The 16,809-nt window shown below is 45.7% G+C and overlaps 1 protein-coding gene across 4 annotated transcripts in view; it reads right to left on the bottom strand.

Annotated features, from left to right (window-relative positions):
- SHISA6 (shisa family member 6) overlaps positions 1-16,809 on the bottom strand; it is a 283,910-nt gene that overhangs the window by 129,870 nt on the left and 137,231 nt on the right. The gene's annotated exons all lie outside the window — the stretch shown is intronic.

Raw genomic sequence — 16,809 nt, 5'->3', positions numbered from 1 at the left:
AGTGTGGTCACTGGGTCAATGAATTTGTGAAGATCTTGCTGGCAAGATCCCTCAAGACTCAAGCAGGGTGCAAACCTGTCAATGATCAGTTTGGACATTGCCAGTGGTGTTCTGTTCTCCTGTTCTGGTTTTTTGTCCGTTTGTTTAGGTTTGGCAGTTTTTAACTATTTTCTGTCCTTCTACCAGAGACAAAAGGTGATTTGCACTTCCCAGCTAGTCTTATCCCAATCAGACAGTTCTGCTGGGGTGTCTAAATTGTTACAGCATTGATATTTGCTCTAGGAAGCTTTGAGTTCAAAGTGTCACTCATGCGGAAAAGAAAAGGGAATGTATTTGCAATTCTGCAGGCCCCCATTGTCCCCAGTAAGAATCTGAACTGAATATAAAATGATCTTGCAGCCTATGCAAATGTAATGGACAGATAGCAATTCCGTTCTCGTTTCCCTAATGTGGACAAATCATGTGTTGCCTGATTAATGAATCTTTGTACGCAGATAGTTTGCAGTGACACTGTGGAAGACAAATTAAATAAAAGCCCCGATCCAAGTGGAACAGGCCACACACCTCCTTATGTCTTGCTGCATGTTCTGGCAAGGGAGCGGGATCACCTGCAGCATCTCGCAGATGTGCAGAGCACCTTCTGGCCAGAGATGGATGCAGGGACCATGTGTGGAGGTAGAGGTAAGCGAGGGAAGGACCGGTGCTGGCCCAGCACATGGGAGGAAATGTCACCCAGATGGCTCATGGAACAGCGCAGGATCGCACCAGCGAAGTGAGCCTTCCCAGAAACAGCTTTTCCTCTAAAAACATAGATGTCGTCAAACTAATGCTCTCATGGGAACGTACCAGTGTCAACACATTCTTAATTGGGCAACATATCTTGGCACCTCGATGAAATTTCTAGTCAAAAATCAGAGGGAAGGAGAGAGCTGAGACTTGAGCAGAGACCTTTTCTTCGAGCCTTGTGGTGAGGGCATCTGCCTTGTGCAGAGCACAGGGAGGTTCAGCCTGCAGGCTCGAGCACAGCTGCTGCAGGAGGAAGGAAGGCTGCTGCTCGGGCTGCCTTGCTGCAAGTGTTTTAAGATGGTTTTGCTTGCTCAAGTGTGGCCGCATCGCTTAGATACAGCAGGAACCCCGGCTGGTACCCACCTCCCTCTCCATGGTGTTCTCCATCCTGAAGCTCTTGGGTCTGTCCGGCCACAAAAATGTTTCCAGACCAATACAAAGAAGCACAGAATCTAGTCAGACTGCATCTCACAGAAATGTGCAAAGAAAAGCTGGTTTTGCAGGGAATAAGGGGCAAAATTGATACAAACGATCAGCCAAACTGGTTGCAGAGGGGCTAGTTTATAGCAGGAATCCTTGCTCCATGGTTTGAGCTAATACCTACACACCAGTGTCTCCATGCTCAGGGTAATTCTTTTTGTCCCTTTATGGATCGACTTAATATCAAGCAGCCTCATTTCTTAAGCAGAACACTGATTTTTCAAAAATGTGGGGTTTTTTATTATGTACACGTTAATGACTTGGCTTTGCTTGGGGCATTTTTAGCTTCAAAGAGGTATTCAAAATAATAATACGAACTGATTTGACAGGTAAATCATTGGTGCCACATCTGGGATTAATAATACCGGGTTTTTTGCTTGTAACCTCTTGCTCAGCTCCATGATTTCTCTATTATCTACTTGAAATACCAATCTAAGAACCTCTTGAGTTAATTATTTGTTTTTGTGTCTTGAAGAAATGACATTATTGTTATCTGCTGTGGTCAGACATGGATGCAGAACACAAACTCTGCTGGTGAATTCACATCCTTTCCAAAGACCTAAGTAGCCCAGCACTGAGGATTTAATAGGAAGCTGTTTTCCACTGGGCCAGAGCATTAGTCCTACCATGGAGTTAGGTTTATTGTACTGGGAGCACAAAGCTTTAGATGCAATGAGAACCTTTAATATCAGCCATTGTCCCACAAAACAGCAGTCTAAGTGTCCACGCCAGAAACATCACAAAACCACAGAATCACAGGCTGGCTGAGGCCGGAGGCACCGCTGGAGACCTTCCAGTCCCAATCCCCTCCTCGAAGCAGGGGCAGCTGGAGCAGGTTGCTCAGGACCACGGCCAGTTGGGTTCTCGATATCGCCGTGGATGAAAACTCCACAACCTCTCTGGGCAACCTGTTGCAGTGTTTGATCACACAGTAACAGAATTTCCTCTATTGCAGTTTGTGTCCTGTCACTGGACACCAGAGAGAGTGTCTTATTTACACCCTCCCATCAGTCATGGATGCTCCTGAAACTTCTCATCTTTAGGTCGAACACTCTCAGGTCTTTCAGCCTCTCCCCATACCATGGATACTCCAGTCCCTTAATCAGCTTGGCTGCCTTGCTCTGGCCTTGTTTCAGGGTATCCCTGTCTATCTTCTGCTGGGGAGTTCCTAACCTGACCCAGCACTACAGATGTTTATCACCCGTGCTGAGCAGAGGGAGAGGATCACCTCCCTCACCTTGATGGCAAAACTCTTCCCAGTGCAGTCCAGGATGCCACTGGCTTTCTTTACTACAAGGGCACACGTTGGCCCTCGTTCAACTTGTTGCCCACAGGACGCACATGTCCCTTTCTGCAAATCCACCTTCTAGTCAGTCTCCAGCCTGAGCAAGCACCATCGTCTGGCTGGCAGGAAGAGAAAAGGGGACAGACTTTTGAGTGGGGTGTGTTATGACAGGACAAGGGGTGATGGTTTTAAACTAAAGGAGGGAGATTCAGGCTGGACATGAGGAAGAAATTGTTGCCCCTGAGGGTGGTGAGAGCCTGGCCCAGGTTGGCCAGAGAGGTGGTGGATGAACCATCCCTGGAGACATCCCAGGCCGGGCTGGACGGGGCTCTGAGCAACCTGAGCTGGTGAAGATGTCCCTGCTCATGGCAGGGGGGGCACTGGGTGATTTTTAAGGTCCCTTCAACCCAAAGCATTCTGTGATTCCATCTCCACCTTGAGTTAGGGGCTGTATGTATTTCTTTCACCTGCTACAATAAGCAGTTTTGTGTATTTGGGATAATATTTAATGTGTTAAGTAACAAGTCAGCTTCATGGGCTCTGTACAACAAGGTCACCTTCTCTATGAGAACATCCAGTGTGTTAATGCATAGGTCACTCTAATCAGGGGTTGAGCAGCAGTCTGCAAGCCCACCTGGAACCGCAGTAAGCAGGAATCCATCTCAGCTCTAGCACTGCTCCCTCACAACCTCGTGTTTCTGTCACAACTGAGAACAGTCCTTGCCAGCCTGTTCCATGTCTGAGGCCAGTGAGCTTGAGATGGGTCCATCAGGGGACATTGTTTAACATTCCTCATTTACATTTCCCTCCATTTGCAATGCAGCCTTCCCTCTATTCCAGTTTAGCATTCCAGAAATATTATCATTTATGCAACCACATTTCTTTGATCTTAACCAGCTTGCACGACGCTTTGCCTTTGCAGTCTGTGAGGGGGAGCTGCAGGAGTTCAGGGGACGGACGTGCATCTTTTAGCAAACTGTGACAGCAGCTTCCTTCGCTGCAGTCATTGCCGGGTAGGTTACTTGATTCCTCTGAAAAAGAACACTTAAACACCAGGCTTTCTGTCACTGGAAATGTGTGGCCCCTGGGGGAGGCCACAAACTGGTTAGGCTGACCTGCAGCATTTGAGCATTGCTCACCACAGGAAGGGCAATTTTTCAAGGAAGGAGCCGTGTATGTTTAATGAAAAGCCCTGAAGGGATCTGGGGTCATTCCACAGAATAAGTCCAAACCTGAGAATAAAAGGATTAATTCACCGAGGAGGAAGTCAGAACCTTTCACTGCAAGAGAGGGACCCTGCATTACCCCTAGAATGCTAATTAATTTGTTATAACTAGCTTGTCAAAACAGTGCTGTTAGACAGATTTTCAGACCCAAGAGTGGGCCAAGGTCAAGCATCATAAGCCGGGAATTTTACACTTTGTTTGTGCAGAAGCTGCAGTGCAATAGGATTTGGTTCTGTACTGGTGGTGCCACACGTACCATGTGGCTGAGCTGCTGCTAACCATGAACATTCTGAGGAAAGGCTGAGGGAGCTGGGGCTCTGGAGCTGGAGAAGAGGAGACTGAGGGGTGACCTCATTCATGTTTACAGATATAGAAAGGGGGAGTGTCAGGAGGATGGAGCCAGGCTCTTCTCAGTGACAACCAGTGATAGGACAAGGGGCAATGGGTGCAAACTGGAACACAAGACGTTCCACTTAAATATGAGAAGAAACTTGTTCCCAGTGAGGGTGCCAGAGCCTGGACCAGGGAGGTTGTGGAGTCTCCTTCTCTGCAGACATTCAAACCCGCCTGGACACCTTCCTGTGGAACCTCAGCTGGGTGTTCCTGCTCCATGGGGGATTGCACTGGATGAGCTTTCCAGGTCCCTTCCAACCCCTGACATTCTGGGATTCTGTGACCAGGTCATAAAATCATAGAATCATTTTGGTTGGAAGAGTCCAACCACAACCTAAATCTGGCACTGCCTCATCTCCTGAGAACCTTATCTCCATCTGTTCAACCCTCCAGAGATGGTGACTCCACCACTGCCCTGGGCAGCCTGTTCCAGTGCTAGGTCATCACATTAATTCCAAGTTTGAGATCTAGTTTGGTGACATCTAAGAAAAAGATAAATATGCAAGGAGGTTCACCTGACTATTTAAACCTTCATTTATTCTATGGTATGTTCAACTGTCACCCGTCCTCAGCGGCTGTCAGCCAGGACTGAGGTGGGATCACAGACTTAACAAGCCAAGTTTAAGTTTGTGTTGGAAGAAGGCGAGATCTGATGTCTCCTTTCTTCAAGGTGTGTCTGGTTCAACAGCAGCTTTATGTACAACCTGTGTCTCACTTGTGCATTACATGGTCCATGGGAGTTAGGAATGAACTGACCCATGTTTTACTATCTCAAAATTATGAGACAGGTATCCATTGAACTATCTAAATGTGTTTTGCTTAAATCCTTTCAGTTCAAGGACATATTCTTATGGTGAACTTAGAACTATACTTCATGGCAGCTGCAGGGCAAACGTGAACATCCAAAAAAATTATACCAAGGGCAAGGAAACAATTGATATTTTATTACTCTCTATAAGCTGAACAATCGCAATGGCAAGCTGGACCTTCAGACCTGTGGGCTGACTAAAGGACAAAGCAACTTCTGTATGCAAAGCCATCCAAGTGGTTTGGAAAGGAAGGCATGATCTACCGCGACGCAGAATTTCTGTTTTCTGAACATTGATCGGTATTGGACGAAGAGGAAATTTCAGCAGAAGGGCTCTGAATCTCTCCTCACTGCAGGATCTGTGCTAGACAGCACGTCACGTAACAGAAGGATTTCACATCAGACTTACTAACAAGTGTGGGGAGTAATAATTGGCAATAACATAGGGAAGGTATAACAAAATAAATAAATACAATATTAATGTTAATAGAAATAGCAATGTACACCAGACGTGCTGAAACTCAGATTGCCTGTGAGTCCAATTTGTGCCAATGTTCAGACCCAGCCGGAATGAACACTGGGGCTCATGCTCACTTCATGCTGATGGGGATTTGCTCGTTTCTTCCTTTCAGGGTCTTTTTTTTCAGCCTGACACTTAATCATGTGCTTAAATATGATGCAGTACTTTCCTGAGCCAACCCTGCTTTTCAGAGAGAACCTTTCTGCTGTCAAACTGTCTCCCTAGATTGCAACCAAAAGCCCAGTTGTTTGCAAAATTAGTCTCCATGCCACCTCAACACAAAATTAAGACTGTGGAAAACGAACAAAACTAAATTCAGAACATTCCAACAACTAATAATCAAGTGATTCTGCTTCAACAAGGAAGCAGTGGTTTATCTGCCGAAATACATTTTAGCAATAATGAGGCTGATTCTGCCACTTCCTATATGAGCCTGGTAATATATTCTAAATCCAGACCACTCCTCCGGATAGCACAGAGTCAGAACATTACACAGCTCAGTGAGAATTTGAATCCTAGGAATAAGAGATGCTAAATATTCATTCGGTGCCATCTAACCACCGCTGACTGTGATCTCTGTTCAAATCCTTGAAGTCTAATTTTAATTAATAGGAGTTATTGCTTAATATTCAGCCTGAAATTTCATTGTGTTTTCCTCTTTCTTTTTTGGAGGTTGTTGAATATTCATTTTACTTCTTGAATTTGCGTTAATTCAGGAGAAGTTTTTCTCTTGAAATGAGGATGGTTGTGAGCTATGAGCATCAGTAAGATAGCGGAGCTGCCTCAGGAAGCCAGGCAAGAAATGTCCCCTATTTTCCTTCTTTAGCAGCCTTAGAGCTCCCAGACTTGAATACCTCTTGAATATCTTCTTAAATATCTCTGCATAGGATTGTCTGACACCAGTGGCAAACAGATAGTGACAATGTATAACAGAAGGTGAAGGAAGGAGCCTGGGAGGGTTTCCATAGTGATTAGTCCATCATCAGAGTCTGTGGGTGGAAATGAAATATCTGACATAGGGAGAGTTTCCCCCACTGTGAATCTCCCACAGTTATGCATGTGCTCAGGGAGCTCCAATATTGGGTGACAGAGGGAAAACTGCTGTGCAAAACAAGAGATCTTGTTTGCTGTATCTCCTCACATTTGAGCTCAGTTCCACCTCTGCAGAAAGGAAACATTGCAGCGAACCAAGAAACTCTTAGAAGAGCGATATTTTGATATGCAAGAAATGCATCTGAATGGATGAGGGATGCAGGAGGCTTTGAGGCCTGATCTAAGCTAAGTCCCTCTGTTAAAATAGGAAAAGCCTGGATCAGGAGTGCCTGGAGAGAATCACGGTGACAAGCGAGAATGTCTGCTTACAGGCTCCTCAGAAGAGGAAAGGCTTCAGCAAAGATGATAATGCAGGACCTACAATAACTGAAATCACCAGACCTGATCACAACAGGACTCCCTCCAGCTTGGCTTTGTGTCCAAACAGGGACCAGGAACAGATGAGGAACCCCATGGTGGACAATTATCAAATAAAGTGCCTGAGGAAAATGTTCTCTTCAAGCTGCATCAGTCATTGGTGGTTGGCTTGTGCTCTGAAAGATAACAGATTATGACCCAAAAAATGCTTCCCATGTCTACACACAAGCGAAGTGCAAAGTGGAGCTTACATAAGCTTCCCAATGCATTGTATAAATAGGTATATGAATGGACACATACCATATTTGAAAAACATATGTATATAATGGAGTACAGGTTGCTGGGCTAGTAAAGGTCAGCCAGGTTTTCCCAACTGCCGTTTTAATCACGGTTTGTACATGCGCAGGAGTCCGAACGCGCTCAACTTCTCCTTTTTCAGTCCTCGGTCCTTCCTGATCTCTGTTACCCGCATTAGGGGGTTTGCATGGAGTTTGTCCGCAGAATCATTTTCTTGGAAAGTCTTTTATCTCGGCTGTCCTACTCAAAACACATCACCTGCAGGTGCTGTGATGGTGGGTGATTGGGACGGGGCCCGGCAGCCCAAGGGGGTGGCCCTGTCCCGGGAGCGGGGCCGAGCTCTCTCCGCATGGATCTCCAGGCAGACGTTTCCAGCTGGGACAAGTGATAGAAGCCTGTATTGACAGCCTGTCTCATGAAACATGATTTGCTCTTTCTTCCAGGTCTGTAAACCTGGATAGCTGCTACACCTTGGTCAATAAACCTTGATGTTTACCGCAATGATTGTCAATATTTATGCTGTTATAGCATGATTCAGGGCTCAATAATCCCGCGTTCTTCTGCAGCAGGAAGCATTAGGTCTAAAATCAAGCAGGCCTTTCATGATAGATTTGTGCAGTACTAAACTCTGCAGGAGGCTCAGTAATGTAATACAGATATCAGCATATTCTATTCTGCAAATTCTCTGTTTGTAAAAATACTGTGCTTTATTGTACTACATTGCCTTTAATTCTAAGTTCACATCTTACCTAAACTTAGAGTTTGTTTCAGGGAGAGACAAGCACAGCATTTTCAAGGATTTGTCTCTGAAGCAAGTAATAAGCTCTCATTGCCTGCACAGTCCTCGAGGGAAACCGCATGTGTGCGGGTCCTTTGCACAGTCAGACAAGAGGGCTGGACCAGGCAATGGCAGCCTGGAGGGAACGAGTCCTGTGTTACCTACAAGCAGCCTCTTGTACTTCCTTGGATCCGTGCAGTGCACAGGGAACTGAACAAAGCAGCGACTGGCATGTAATGGCACGTTAGATGGTCATGATCATCGTATCTGAGTAGGTCATGGTGGCTGAAGAGGCAGAACAGCGGACCCTGAGCTCAGCGTCCCGCAGGAAGGCTCATCACGCTGGGACTCGCTCCTTTGGCCCTTGGAACACAGGGTGGAAGTCAAGAAGCAACATGGGACCATGAACCATATTTTCCCTTTAAAATGTTTTCTTATTGCCAATTTCAATTTTCTGACAAAAAGGGATGTTTACTTTTTCTGCCCAGAAAATAACTCTCAAACTAAAGTCCCATTTCCAGCAGGAATCCACAGTTCCTATTACCTGTCCCTCTTGCTTCACCCATTTCTGAGCGGGTCGAGACGCAGGAGAGCAGTCACGCTGAGCTGGGGCCAGACCTGCCACCAGACTGGGGACACTGTCCTCCTCCGTGGACTGGGAGAGGGGGGAATTCTGCATATTTCCTGGGACCGTTCACATAGCTGCTCATTGACCTGTGACATCCTCTATAGAGATATAAAGGATCTGTGACATCCTATATAGAGATATGAAGGATCCTTGTCACACTGCTCATCCCTGCAGATGTGACATGAGGTGTCACCTCCAGGACATCTCTTTTTCCTTATCTTTGGAAACGGCTCGACTTGAACAGAAAATCAGGAGGGCCAACAGCAGTTTTCCTCAGCACAGTTTGGTCTCAGCAGCCCTGCAGACATCCCAAAGCTCCTGTTCGTCCCATTCTGGCGGACCCTTGGAATTTTGCTGTGTTTTTGCTGCATTCCTTTTTAATGTGTCTTCTTTCATCCCCTGGCTAATGAGAACATGTTCAGCACAGCAGGTAAGGCCACTCTCACCAGACTTCGCAAGGATCTTTAAGCCAAGGCAGAGGACGCCGTTGTAGCTCAGCTTTCCCTCACCGTTTTCTAGGACACCGAATCGCTGCTAAGGTCACACAGCATTAGCCCAGCCTGTGGGTAGCCAAGCATGGAACCGCAGGTTTCAGGGACATAACCTCTTTATTCCCTATCTCTTGTTATTCTCCCCTTGTTCCTTCTCTGTTTGTTTTGACCCAAGAGGACAAAGGAAAGCACTTTATCTAAACTTCAAACCCAAAATGTTTAATTCACTCCTCAAGTGTACTTGTCTGTGCATTTCTTTTTCAGAACTTGGGTTGGGAGGGGGAGAGAAAATAAAAAAAAAATAAAAAGAGAAGCATTTCATTCTGGATTGACCCAAAAAACCCGTTTTTTCAGTTCAGTCAGCAAACTGGATCATCAATTATTCAGCATGTTTCACATCAGCATGAGGAAGCTGGCGAAGTGCGGGGTCTGGGGAGGGTGTGGGAGGCCAGCAAGGTAACTGGGGTGAGAAGATGACACGGGGAGGTGCGATCCCGCTCCGCGCTGAGGCCAGGTGGTCTCGCACAGTTTTGCAACAGGACTATTTTTAACCACTCCTCTCCTAATCTGGGCCAGGTAGCAGGTGAAAGAGATGGGGCGGGTGTGAGGTTCCGAGCGCTTCTGTTTGTGCCGCGACATCGGTTTGCTGCTCAAGGAGAAATTAATCCTGTAGCTGGCCTCTACAGGTTGAGGTCTCCATCTGCTAAACTGGCTGGTTGGTTATATATACATAGAGACATTCGATGTGCCAGAGGAGCCACAGAAATGATCCGAGGCTGGAACAGCTCTGCTGGGAGGACAGACTGAGAGAGCTGGGGGGTTCAGTTGGAGAAGAAAAGCTCCGTGAGACCTTAGTGCAGCCTTTCTGTATTTAAAAGGGGCCAATAAGAAAGATGGGGACAGACTTTTGAGCAGGGCCTGTTGCGATAGGACAAGGGGTGATGGTTTAAACTAAAGGAGGGAGATTCAGGCTGGACATGAGGAAGAAATTGTTGCCCTGAGAATGGTGAGAGCCTGGCCCAGGTTGGCCAGAGAGGTGGTGGATGAACCATCCCTGGAGACATCCCAGGCCAGGCTGGACGGGGCTCCGAGCCAACCCAAATCAGCCTGTGGTTCTATGATTCTATGATGATCTTTTTATATTACATCGAATGAACACTTTCTTCAAAATATGAAGCTGGGAGCCAAATTTTATGTTGATTTTTGACTTGACAGCATTATCTGTGTCTGATTGGCCAAGGTGTCCAAGAGTACTGTATTACAGGGAAATTAGATCTTTCTTGCAGAAGATGAGTTTTCCATCAGGAAATATCAGGGAGCAGTGAAACAAAATTCAAATCCAAATAATTTTCAATAATTCTTTTTTCCAATTTCTGAAAATCTTTGCTGGTTGGAAATTCAATTTTCCCTCCACATATAGCTATTGTGGAAATGTGCTGACCATCTGCCACTGTGACACCTTTACATGTCATCATCTATCATTTACATTTTAGCTCTGCAACCTGGAAATTACATCAGAGACTCTGAGCACAACATTATATCCCTCTCACTCCAAACTGATGGTTGCTTTGGCGGTCCATACCCCAAATCAAGAATGATTCATGTGTTTTATCAGATGGTTTCAAGTATTCTAGGGGAATAGGAATGCAATTATTGGTAAAAATTTATCAGTCATGGACTGCAAAGAAATGACAGTTCCAGCCATCGCTTGTGGGAGTTTCTACTACCAAGTATAAGTCAGGAAGCCGAGGGGTGGTGAATAGTCCACTACACCTTATTCAGTATGTGACACTTCATACATCTCATGGCAAGAGTTCTAATAATGGGAGCTGTTGGTTTTCAGAATAGTCTGGCACAGGAATAAAGCAAGCTTAAGTATGCAGAAGAGTCAAAGCTGTTCCCACAAACATATTATTGACAACCTTGGGCACTCAACTGATCTCATTTAGGCCTGGCAAACTGCAGGTTTTTCTGCAAACGGACGTCAGGAGGGGGCAGGATGAGATGCCTTGTACAGAAACCAGACCCTTGCTCCTGCATGGGGGGACAAGAGTCCCCAGGGAGCCCCATGGGGCGTCCCCAGTGAGAGGCGGCTCCACGAAGGGCTGGGAGGAGGATGAAGTGGCAGCTCGGTGGGAAAGTCCGTGGCTCTTTAACACGCGTACAGGCGTGTGCTCTCAGCACAGCACCCGCGGAGATGCTGAGGATCTCACGGGCTTTGCGTTGGGAGGTCCAGGCTCTGTCCAGGTTCCACAGGGAGCCCACGACACCATCCCCAAAGTGGAGACGGGAAATGACAAGTGACAGCTCTCGGCATTGGTCCATCACCCGCATACCGCCTTCCACTTTTCACAAGAGAAGAACAAAACCAAGACCTTTAAATTCAAACCACAACTTCTTAGTACAGAAATGAGACTTTTTTTTTAAACTGGAGAATATACAGAGTGAACGGCTAAAAACATCTCCAAACTGTCAAGGATCCCCATTTTGGCATCTCAAACAAGGTACCATTATGTATTTTTTTCCCCCCCAACTTAATGGCTTGAGAAGTCAAGAGGATTTTATATTTCTTGTTTCTTTTTTTCTCCCAAGTTCATTAAAGATCAAGCTTTTTACAAAGTCCTACCTCTCTAGAAAGGAAACAAGCACATACCAACAGCAGGAGCTGATCTGGGAATCCAACTGAACTGCTATTTCTCAGGCATTTATAGCAAGCTGTGTTAGAAAAATGTCTTCACAGCATTCCTTCCATATGAAGCACTTTGGACTCCTATGCGCATTGCCAGCGCAAAATGAATTTAAGACAACTTGCTTGCTTTTTCCCACTGGCTTCAGTAGATCCTTGGAGTTATCTGAGTGTTTGGACCATGGGAAGAGGTGATGGAAGTGTCACCCTTGGGGATGGGCAGGGACAGTCACAGCAGGCTCTGCCACTTTGCTGGGACCAAAACTCCCTCTGACCACAGTACTGGCCGGACACAAAGAACAGAACTGGGTAAGAAGCGCCTTCCCATCCAGTAACTCGCTGTGAATAGTTTTTCCACAAAATGAGAAGGAAAACCAAAACCTAACTAGATGAATGGGAATCAGAGAAAGACTCTTCTTCTCATGATGGGTTGGGGTATTTTTAGTTTCATTAAAACCCAGACACTGAGTATTTGAAAACAGACAAGATCGTTTGCCCATGAAAAACCACGCACAACCTACCAGATTTTGCCAAGGTTTTAGAGAAATGTAAAATCACCCCTCTCCATCTTTCTTATTTTCCTATTAGAGACCATGTACTAAAATAACACCTGTCCCAGAAAGAGCCCAACCTGTGCATCCTCTGACCAGGGCAGACAAGAGGAGTGGGCAAGGAGACTCTGTTGCTGGCAAGAGGACGGTGACAGTGCCAAACATCACACCCCATCTCCTGGGTGTTCCTTCCTCACGAATCTCACCCCCAGGACCAGACCAGCCTCTCACCCAAGTGATGGCACCAGCAGAAATCGTCCGTTCCAAGACAGTGAATGCAACTGTTGTTTTCAGATCTCCAAAGAGAAATGTCTCTTGTCTGGAGCAGTTTTCCTCTGCTACCACCATTAATCCTGTTAATAGAAATTGCATCAATAAACCCAACTCCTTTTGATGTCTTCCTCCCTAATCTTCATGGTGGATTACTGCAGTAGGTCACCTTGTATCCTCCCTTATCCCTGTTAGAGCATCCTCCTCTGAAATCTGTAATTATCTCTCTGAGATAATTGCCAAAATAATTTTCAGTCCTGGAGAGATCTTCAAAACCTACTTGTTTATGAAAGCAAATAATTCAGGTTAATCAAATATTGTGAGATTTCCACTCTGCCTGTCTAGGTATTTGCACATTTAAGTCTGCACCTTGGCTGTTACACAACCGGCCCGAAAGGCCATTGCTACAGGAGGGCAACTCGCCCACTTCAGTGCAAATCTCCATCTCAGGAAAAGGCTCTTGTCACTGCTGGGTGGCTCCTGGTGAATGGAGGGTGTTTCTAGAGGAGGATTTGAGACAGGCTGAGCAAAGGAGTGCTGAGCACTTACAGCACCCACAGAAACCAACAGACATGGCAGGGGCAGGAGTAACTGAAAGGGGCTGATAAGAAAGACGGGGACAGACTTTTGAGCAGTGCCTGTTGTGATAGGACAAGGGGTGATGGTTTAAACTAAAGGAGGGAGATTCAGGCTGGACATAAGGAAGAAATTGTTTATGCTGAGGGTGGTGAGAGCCTGGCCCAGGTTGGCCAGCGAGGGGGTGGATGAACCATCCCTGGAGACATCCCAGGCCAGGCTGGACGGGGCTCTGAGCAACCTGAGCTGGTGAAGATGTCCCTGCTCATGGCAGGGGGGGCACTGAGGGAGCTGGGAAGGTCCCTTCAACCCAAACTGTTCTCTGATTCTATGGTTTCTGGGACTATTGGCACATAGAGGAAAGATCAGAACCCTTTTCACCACCAGACTGCCAGTCCAGTCCCATTGTTGACCCACCCTGGATCATGTCCATATCCCTGTTTGGCTCCTGGAAACAAACAATTCCAGTCTGAGTCCCGCAAGGCAGGAGCAGCAGGTGAGAGAAATCACCGATGGTCATGAAAACTCCTGCTTTCCTGAGTCCTCTCCCCATTTCTTCCTCTCTGCAAACTTAGTGAATAATCCTGGCTTGCTGCCTGCGGTTAAAATATTTATCCTGCATAAACATTAACAGCAACTGGATTCGCTGGGGCAGCCAAAAGCTCGTCTTCTCTCCTCTCAGGTGCCTGGTTGTTCTGAACTACATTGTGGCCATAGCACTAAAAGAAATACTTGTCTACTAATCTTGCCATCTGACCCCACACACCACTATTTTCTACTATAACATCTCTGGGTAGTTATAGGGTTAGAACTAGAAAAAAATAGAAATAATTTTTCTTTTTAGGAAATGGCAATTGATTTCCAGCAGAGCTTAAGGGTTTTGCAATGATCTACAAAGTATCGGTTCAAATTACAGATGAAGCATTCCACATGCACTTATTGTATCTTGTTATTTTTTAACACTTCAGCGATGCTGTTCAGCCATCTCCAAATTCCTCTGCCATCATTTGCTGGAGGTGACAAATGATGGTTTATTGAAATAATAACTATTTAAGAAATAACATAATTTTAGCAAACCTGAATCACACAGTTAGAGGCGAACAATAATAAATTCTTTAAATGTATCTTCAGATGTTGGAAAAGATCTGTGTTTTTTTCCTTTTCATTCTAAATAATATCTGTTTCTGTCAAGGCTTAAGGCAAGGTGGCAATAAACTGTGGAACACGCTCCCTGTTATCCCCTCACTTTCCGCCACCCCTTTCCTTTAGATTGGAAAGATGATAGGGAAGATAAGGGGAAAGGAAGAGAGACTTCGACTTCAAGTTGCAGAGTTTGAAAGGGTTTTACTAATGCTATTAATAAATAGAGAATATATACAAAATATACGAAACCAATCTCACAGAATCCCAGAATGTCAGGGATGGGAAGGGACCTGGAAAGCTCACCCAGTGCAATCCCCCGTGGAGCAGGAACACCCAGCTGAGGTTCCACAGGAAGGGGTCCAGGCGGGTTTGAATGTCTGCAGAGAAGGAGACTCCACAGCCTCCCTGGGCAGCCTGGGCCGGGCTCTGTTACCCTTACTGAGAAGAAGTTCCTTCTCATATTTAAGTGGAACCTCTTGTGTTCCAGTTTGAACCCATTGTCCCTTGTCCTATCACTGGCTGTCACCGAGAAGAGCCTGGCTCCATCCTCCTGACACTCCCCCTTTGTATATCTGTAAACATTAATCTCGATGTGGAGCTGGTGTCACTCAGCAGCAGAGCTGGGTGTGCGGAGCTGGCGGCTCCAGCAGCTGCAGCTCAGGCCCCCGGCAGTCACGGGCGGGACTGCACAGCAACCGGAACCTGGGTGCAGGATGCAGGGCCTGAGGCCTGTGAATCACAGACAGACAGACAGACAGACAGGGGCCTCTCTGGATGCCGGCCGTGGTCGAAGAGAGCGTGACCCTTGTGATCACCCTCTTCTATAAAGGGTATGACGATTATGGGATGGAATACTTCTGTTGGTCAGTTCTAGTCACCTGTTCCATCCACCCCTCCTCAAACATGTTCCTCTAACAACGGAAATTGTGAAAACTTGTCAGTCTTTCTTGGCTACCATAGTAACAAATCTAAACATGAGTTTCTTAAGCATCCCGTTGGTCTCTTATCAGCACTGAGTGCAGCATCCTAGGAAAAATATGCGGCTAAAACTCAGAAAGTACAGCCACCTAGGAGAACTGAGCTGAAAGAAAAATCACTAACAGAGAACCGGTCTTGTTTCTAACAAAACCAGGACAGTTTCAAAATGTCGCTTACAGTCACACTACAGGAGAAAGAGGTATCTCCAAAGATTGGAAGTGGAATGGAAATGTTGCAAGATCTGTCCCAAATTTCTGTTATCAGTTAGAGTGAACATATTTTAAAACATCTTTTCTGGTTTCAGAAAGGAAAAACCATCAGAATCTCAGCATTTCTCATTTGATTTTTGCTCTCAGCTTCACCTTCCTGCCTCATCTTCTCTCAAACCAACCAAAACTGCAAGCAAGCAGCTCTGTGGCTGTGGTACCAGCAAGAGCAGCGATTCCAGCCTGGCTGCCCCATCACAGAACCCCACAATTCACATCAACACACAGCAGCACTGCAACTGCTGCTCTAATTAAGATGCAATCATATAAACCCTGTTTTTATAATGCCCATAAAATTCCTTCTGGGAGTGGACTTGGCATCAGCGTGGGACCAATCTGCTGCTGTTTGTTCATTTTTATATTGATTTGTCAAGAAAGTAATATACATCGTGTCCTAATTCTGCAATACCGTTGCTGTAAAACTGAAGGAGGCACTTCTGGCCTAAGTCCCTATTTGCAAGCAATTATCTGTTGCTTTAAAAAATACGCCTTTTGAAATTGATTTTTCATGTCTCTCATGAGTGATGATATATAAGTTTCAATAAAAAAAAGTGTAATGACCAGTTCTGAGACTCCCTGGTTAAAATGCTTTCTCTGCTCTTAGGTAATGCCAGTTTGGTGTTCTCAGGTGCAGCGAGTGTGGTACTGTCACAAAGCTCGGTAGTTCAATAGAATAAATTAATGGTATTGAATCCAATGATTCCACCCAGTGAAATGTAGCTTTATTTCCTGCTGCTTTTAATACTCCATCTTCTAGACTCTATCTGCTCCCAGAGTAACCCAGCTTTATTAACAAATACAAGTTTTCAGTCCTGCTGGCTGGAGAAGATTAACATAAAATAGGCACAAATTCAGCAGATTTACACAGTAAAAATCCCCCAACTTTTAAAATTTCATGAGTTTTGGAGAACAACTTTTTGATGTTTTAATGCTGGGAAAAGCAATAACAGAAAGATGTAATAATTGCTCTTCTTCTCCTTGCATTCCTCTTGCTCTATGCTGCACCAGCCCTGCAGACTGGCCTTGCTAAGCCAGAGAGTTTTAACCACCATCCCTCACAGGGGTCTAATACCAAGTCCAGAGTCAAGCTTATCATTACCTGTGTGAGGAAAGAAGGGACAGAAGTGATATGACTGTTCCTGGACCACTCAGGACACATTGTTGGGCAACTGAAACTTAGCCCACAGAGGATTATGGCTAGCCAATATGATTTCATTTTATTTTGGGGGTAAGTCAC

The sequence above is a fragment of the Patagioenas fasciata genome, chromosome 18, assembly GCF_037038585.1.
Source record: "Patagioenas fasciata isolate bPatFas1 chromosome 18, bPatFas1.hap1, whole genome shotgun sequence".
In the NCBI taxonomy this organism is placed as follows: domain Eukaryota; kingdom Metazoa; phylum Chordata; class Aves; order Columbiformes; family Columbidae; genus Patagioenas; species Patagioenas fasciata.
The sequence above is the reverse complement of the archived record's forward strand: the minus strand, read 5'-3'. Positions and strand labels throughout refer to the sequence as shown.